Source organism: Larus michahellis, chromosome 9, assembly GCF_964199755.1.
Source record: "Larus michahellis chromosome 9, bLarMic1.1, whole genome shotgun sequence".
Classification (NCBI taxonomy): Eukaryota; Metazoa; Chordata; class Aves; order Charadriiformes; family Laridae; genus Larus; species Larus michahellis.
The window spans coordinates 4,154,952-4,161,742 of record NC_133904.1 but is presented as its reverse complement, the minus strand read 5'-3'; the positions used below and the strand labels follow the sequence as shown (position 1 = coordinate 4,161,742).

At 42.9% G+C, this 6,791-nt stretch overlaps 1 protein-coding gene across 6 annotated transcripts in view; it reads left to right on the top strand.

The window, feature by feature from the left end:
* The first annotated feature begins 7 nt into the window (after positions 1-7).
* The window catches only part of ASB7 (ankyrin repeat and SOCS box containing 7), a 30,753-nt gene continuing 23,969 nt past the window's right edge, over positions 8-6,791 (top strand). Inside the window, exons 1-3 of one of the 6 annotated variants that reach the window (XM_074600977.1) lie at positions 8-174; positions 1,021-1,115; positions 6,577-6,663. The gene's annotated coding sequence lies outside the window, so the exon portion shown is untranslated. Of the gene's footprint in view, positions 175-854; positions 885-1,020; positions 1,205-5,606; positions 5,666-6,576; positions 6,664-6,791 lie in introns of those variants that run through there. The other 5 variants (XM_074600978.1, XM_074600981.1, XM_074600979.1 and 2 more) reach the window with 5 other exon arrangements.

Here is a 6,791-nt window from a genome sequence, read left to right as displayed (position 1 = left end):
AGCCAGGGGGGGTGGGGGGGGCGGCTCGGTGCAAAGTGTCCCCACACGGCCCGGCCCCCTCCCGCCGCCGGCCCCGCCGCTCCCCCCGCCCTGCCGCCGCCGCCAGCGCGGGGGGCGGCAGCGCATGGGTGAGCGCCGGGAACCCCCACACGCCCCCCCGCCGGCGGCAGACAGGTAACGGCCGCGGAGCCCCGTCTGCCCCCGGGCTCCCTCACGGGAAGGGGAGGGCGGGGGGAGGCGCGACCCCATGGCCCGCCGCGGGGCCTCCCCTCGCCGCTGCCCGTCGGCTCCCCTGGCCCGGCTCGCCGCCGGCCTGCTCCGTCCCGCTCCCCCTCGGCGGGCTGCGAGGGGGCTCCCCCCCATCGGGAGGGGGTGCTGCCCCCCCCCCCCCCCCCCCCCCCGCCGGCTCGGCTTTCCTTCCCCCAGAGCCGGCGGGGGGCGGGCTCCGGGCCACCCCGGCCGGCGCCGGGCCCGCTGCCGGCGGAGTCGGGGGCTCCCCGGGCGGTGGGTGAGGACCCTGGGGCCCCTCCGGAGCGCTTCCCCGACCCCCGGCGGCGCCCGGGCTTGGCTTCCCCGCCGCCGGGCCTGGAAACTCTGCGCCGGGGCTCGGCCGGCTGTTGTGTGGTGTGTGTGTCGGGGTGTGTGTGTGTGTGTGTCGGCGCTTGACGGTCCCTGAAGCACGAACTCCTGCACGGGAGTGATTTTGATTTCCCAGCAGCTCTGCTTTCTGGGTTACTTCCTGTCCCATCCTTTGGTACTTATCTTTTACTTCAGTTCCCTCAGGAGCTGCCTTGACAGGGCAGCGGTCCTGCCGTTATTGCCCTCCCAAACTCTTTAGTATCCTGAGAGAGCACCCTTCTTTGCCAGTTAAGATCCCGATTTAGGTAAATAACCCTTTCCTTCCTAATTTTTGAAGGCTCTTCCTATTTTGACCCACTATTGCTTTGGTATTAACCATTTTTGTTCTCCATTACTCTCTTTTATGACAGTGTGTGGCTCAGTTCTACTTTTATTTTTCAGGTTTAAGCTGCCTTAAAGGAGAATTAAAAATTGTAGCTCCAAAGAACAAAGTAAGACTGAAGAGAGAAAACGGCACTCAAAAAAACCCCAGAAAGGTGATAATTCATGTAGACTCTCAGAATCATCCTAGACACGTGGTTTGGATGCGACCGAGGCCTCTTGTGTTTTTGATGGATTTGAATAGGTAGCATTAGATTTCTTTGTTCTCTTAAAACCTACTTGCTATCGAGCTTTAAAAGTTTGAAAGCTCTGAAGCCCATTTGAAGTATGGTTCCTCTTCTTGTAATGATTTGTCATTTTCTAAATTTAATCTGCAAACATTATTTTGATTATGAATTGCTACTTAATGGTGTTTTGTGCCTCCTCATCTCAGGAAGGTCACTTAAAGTTACTTCACCCCCAGTAGTTAAAAAAGGGTCTTTTATTAAAGCCTTTTCACAAATTTAAGGGCGCAACACTGGATTTATTTCTGTTCTTATTCTAAAATCTATATTTGAGTAGGTCATGGTAATTGCATTGTATTAGTTTAGTCGTACCTAACTTTTGTGTGGGTGTTTGTATTATAACGGAGCTGCAAAAATTGAAATTCATTTCATTGGATGGTGTTTGTTTTCAAGTACGTACTTTTTGGGTTGAGATCACAGAAGGAGATAATGCTGTTAGGTGCTTAAGGGAAAAAATTAAAGGAGTCATCAAAACTGAATCCTGCTGGTAGGAGGAAGGTTTGGTTTCAGGGGGAGAGCAGTTCGTAGGGAGAATTGCTTGTTTTACGTGGTAAGATGAAGAGATGCGTTCTAGAAGGAGAGAGAGTGGGGCGGTGAATGATGTCAGTTCGCCTTTTTCTGCATCCTACTGTTTGTGTGCTCCAAATAATGGAGTTTCTGCGCATTCTTTTAATGCAAAGTCTGTCTTGAATCCATTCTAATCTTTTAAAAATGTAGATGAGTTTATGTTATTTTGGCAAATATATCCTCTATGTAGGTCCCTCTGGTCTTTGTCACGTTATCAGAGATGTCATTGACTGCATCAGAATGTTTTTTATTGTCAGCAATAAATTACTTTTTAGCATTAGTTGCAGGGGAAAGAGCAGTACCTGTTGCCAACAGTCTTGTCAAGGGTGGATCATTTTTCTAATATAGGTGTCCTTCGCGTATGATAAAAAGTGTCTGCTATGCATCAAGGATTAAATAGGAAATCCCCCAGTAACCCAAGTGCAACAAATTCTGAGATGCATTTTGGAAGTACAGGGAAGAAATATTCCATGTTATTTTGATGGCATACTGCAAAGCCACGAGTAATAGTGGAACATGCCCAGTGTGATTGCAGGAGGGATTTTTATGCTAATAGGTGAGACGGATGCACATTTGTACAAATTTACCAGTACAGTTATGACACACTTGTGTCATCCAAAGTTGGTTTATTACAACACTTTCTTTACAACCCATCCGGTGCATCTAACATCAGGGCTTGCGTTAATGTAGCTACAAACAGGACACCTCTTGGTGCTGATAAGTCATAAGATCTTTGGGATTTATTAACGGAAGGAAATGTAAATTTTCATTAGATTTGTGAAACTCTTTCCTAATGTGAAATGCCAGTGCAGCAAAGTTTGATTCAGATACAGAGACTAGAATTGAGTTCGCAGGAATCGGGGAATTAGCTTCTGGCAGAAATTTGCACATGGTCAAAACAAGGGAGAGAGATAAATGATACGCTGAAGTCCTGCTCTTGATCTCTGGAAGAAATTCAGGATATTGCAAGTATAGCTAGCCCCTTAGATAAAGTTTCACATCCATTTTTTTTTTTTAATCTTCAGGCTATATACTCATTTGGGGTTTTTTTTGCCTTGTTGTGAATTCTAAATCCTTAAAGGAAACGTTCTGTCTGAGAGGTTGTTTTTCATTGTCCAGCATTTGCTTACAGAATGATACTATCGCAGTGAAAAACTTGCTTTATCCACTGAAGTCATCCAATGAATTTTGTCCACTTGGATTCTTTTAGGCTATGTTAAAAAGAAATACAGAGCAAATACAAGTCTTCCAGAGATTGTTGAATGAATTAAACTCCGTAAGTGGCGCTCATTTTGTTGATCAGCTGTGCTACGAGCTACGACTGAAGTAGCTGTTTTAATGTGGTTTGAACTATCCATTGCTTTCTGCTTCTGTCATTCTATGAGATATTGGTGTTTGGATTCTTTAGTGACATCGAGTCGTGTTAAAATACATAAATCTCATGCATTAACACTTGCTATGAATTATTACTTACTTCTAAGGCTGAGCTTTCATTCAACTTTTACTGGTTAAAACTTAGAAACAGCAGCTCTGTAAGTCAGAAGAGAGATTGTGTTTTATGCTTGGTACAAGAGGATCTCCAAGCATGCTGCAGAGCACACGCTCCCTGCAGGTTGTCAGCGCACATGTTGAGGGAGGAGAGTTGAGGCTGTGCGAACCTGATGCGGCACTCTCTACTGAAAGAGATCCGTAAGGCCTTGCTTTAGCACTAGCATTGAGGTCCTTGATTTGGAAGGATTTGCAGTATTTTCTTCACTGGACTCTGCTTGTGCCTAAGGTTGCCAGCGCACAGGTGGGAATTTTGAGGATGGTTAATAGCTGATGCGTTACCAGTGCTTGCTGAAGGTGAGGTCTCTTCTTTTGCTCTCCAGTTTGAGCTGGGTGATTTCACTAATTCTCCACCAGGCCCAAAAGTCAGCCCTTACTATCTCTCTGTGAAATGGATAATGGTAAAATGATACCTCTGTACTTCAGTTTCAGCCACCTGCAGAATGTAACAACACAACAGCTGCTTATTAGTATATAACACCATCAGTCAGCATCGTGCAGTGCTATAAACACCTGAAGTTGGAGGACTTTTAGATTAACTCTCTTAGTTATTTTAAATTTAGTACGTCCAAGCTATAAGATGGCGTTACAGAAGCTCTGACGAAAAATGTGTAACTTCTAATGACCACTTATGAAGAGTGAAGGTTTCTTTCCTTTGAAGGAGCAGTTCCTCTGCAATGTTTTGGATTCATGCGGTGTTAACTCATTGCTTTCAGACCCAGCAATTCGCATGTGTTGCTTGGTGATTTTCATCTCAGCCACTTGGATACCTCGCTTGATGTCTGTCTGGGATGTAGTGCAGAACATCTAGCAGAAAATGTATTCAGGATTATAAGGCTCTGTGAAATTTTAATATTTCACATGTTATTTGCAAACTTTACCATTGTGATATGAGAACACAAATAACAGTGATTGTTTGCCTGACTCTCCTCTCTGAAGAGCTGCTGAAATAGGAAGCTGAGCAACATATGAAGACGACAGTCGCATTTCATTTCTTTGTCAAACACATATTGACCATTTTTAAAATGCCATTTGAGTGAGAACACATTTAGCTTGTTGGAGTTTTGAAATGGGTGGGAGAAGTGGGTTGTGAGAATAATGCATGCTAATGTGATTGTCCTTATTCCACAGGGCTTTTTATTTTGGTTTTGTTTATTTGATTTTAATGTCTTGTAATAGTTCAACTACAGCAACTAGGATCTACGCTGATTAGGTCTATGCTAGATATTAAATGCTGTGTGTAATGGTACACTTTCCTTGTTGTATAGGGTTAGGCTAACATCTGTAAATCACGGTCCTTATTCTGCTCTTGGATGTGTAATCTTACAGTTCAGGAATCAGGTCTATCTATTAGCTCATCTGAATGAGCAAAATACTGTATTATGAGGTTTGGCTTTTAGAACCAACCTTGAACTTTCGTTAAAGTAAATATATACATATGTCGGAATTAATTTTCCACATGGTGTTTGCAATGACTTTAATGAAGTGACACATTGATGTAGAAAAGTCTAAGATCTCTTTGACAACATGAGACATTATCAATAGATAATGAAGTGTTTGGCTTTTTTATTTAGTGCGCTACTTCTGCTACAATTATTAGTATTTTAAGCAAACTTCGTTAAGTCATTGAGTGAGTGAGCTTTACTTTCACTAAATATGACTTCTTTTTATTAAAGTTGCAGATCTTACTCTTGCCATATGCAGCTAATTTTCCTTTGGGGGGAAAAAAGCTTGTTACTTTTTTAGTGGAGCAATCTGTTACCTTGTCTGTAGTCTGTGAAGTCAGTGCAATTCTAATTTGCATCAGCTAATAAAAAATGTGTGGGTTTTAAAGTGAAAATCATGCAAAAATAAAAAAAAAAGGTGAACTAACGACTGATCATCTATGCAAAGAAACAAGGCTAGAAATGTGATCAAATTAGGTCATGGCAGTGCAATTTTGTGCAGGGCTGTGAGCGTATCTGCAGACCTTGTATGTTTTATCTTGGGAAGCAAAGCTCTTGGAAAATGTGCATAAGAGGGATGAAAAGAGCTTTTTTTCATCCTCCTCTTCTGAGCTATCATGAGGAAAGCAAGATTTTATGTTGCATTAAGTGACAGAAATTTTAACTCAAGCTAAAAGCTGCACAGTTCATATAATTGTTCAGGTGCAACACATTTGCAGGAGAAACAAGTCACTGTTGGTTTTGTGTGATCTGCTATGTGATGAAGTAATTAATGCTTTTATTATTTATTTTATTATTGCAGCGCTCACACGTGATAAAAGGGTCCTGTCACAAGAAGTTTGCAGCCAAAGTGAACGAAAGGTCAGATAGACAGAGGTGTACAAAGAATTAATGAAATAACATTGATTAGTATGAGCTCTGTGAGAAATGGTCAGATGTTGGGACTGATCCTGTTAACTGCAGGTCACAAGGAAGGAGGATAAGGAGGGCTAGTCTGAAGAAGGAAACTGAATAGAGGTTGTAACTGGAGTTCAGCAAACTTTGATACTGAAAGGACGGTTTTTTATATATGAAGGAAAGAGGGGAGGTTTTTGAGGTGGTGATATTGCTTGTATTATGTTTGTGGAATGCAGTGTGTGTTAGCCTGACTTGTTGTGTGAGGGAGACATGACTGTCTGGTGATGCCAGAAGCCCAGTTGAAGGACACAGAAATCAATGTTCTATGTTGTGAGGTTTTATTCTTTAGATAGGGAAGCAGAGATGGGGTGGAGATTAAAAAAAAAAAAAAAAACCAAACACCAACACCCAAACCAAAAACACCACAAAAATGGGTTGGGAGAAACTAAATGGATCCTGAAGTTTTTTCCTGGCATCTGGCTCCTGCAGGGAGATATTGAGCAGTCAGGCAGAAATACCTACTGTAACCTTTGCATCCATTCTTGTTCCACGGCAGGAGCAGATACGCGTAGTCCTTAGAGAAGAGTTTAGACTGTTCCTTCAAGGTTTACTCCAGAAATACAATTGCATCTCTCGTTTCTCTTGTTTGTTATAAAATACTCTCTGTAGCCTTTTCCTCATCTGGCAGAAGCAAACTCTCTCCACCCCAACCTCTGGAGGACTGTCTGATAATGAAAGAAAACACACTTCAGGGCCTTTTCTGGCATTACTGCATTACAATGTAGCATTCTAGCACAGGTACAAAGCAAAAATAAGTAAACTTCTCACTTTTACTCTTTGCAACTAAGAAATTTTTATTTATTTTTTGTTTTAAGGGGTAGCAGGTTTTGACACGCATGGGCACACGTGATTATGAGTAGTGAAGACAATGAAGAGTGGCACATCCATCAAAGAGTAACAAGGTAATTCAGGAATACATTGTATTTATCCCATTGTACTTGCAAAATCAATTAAGTAGCTGCTGTTGTCCTCCATTTTCGCGGCACTATATAATCACTACAACCGAGAATGTAAAGGTACTTTTTTCCCT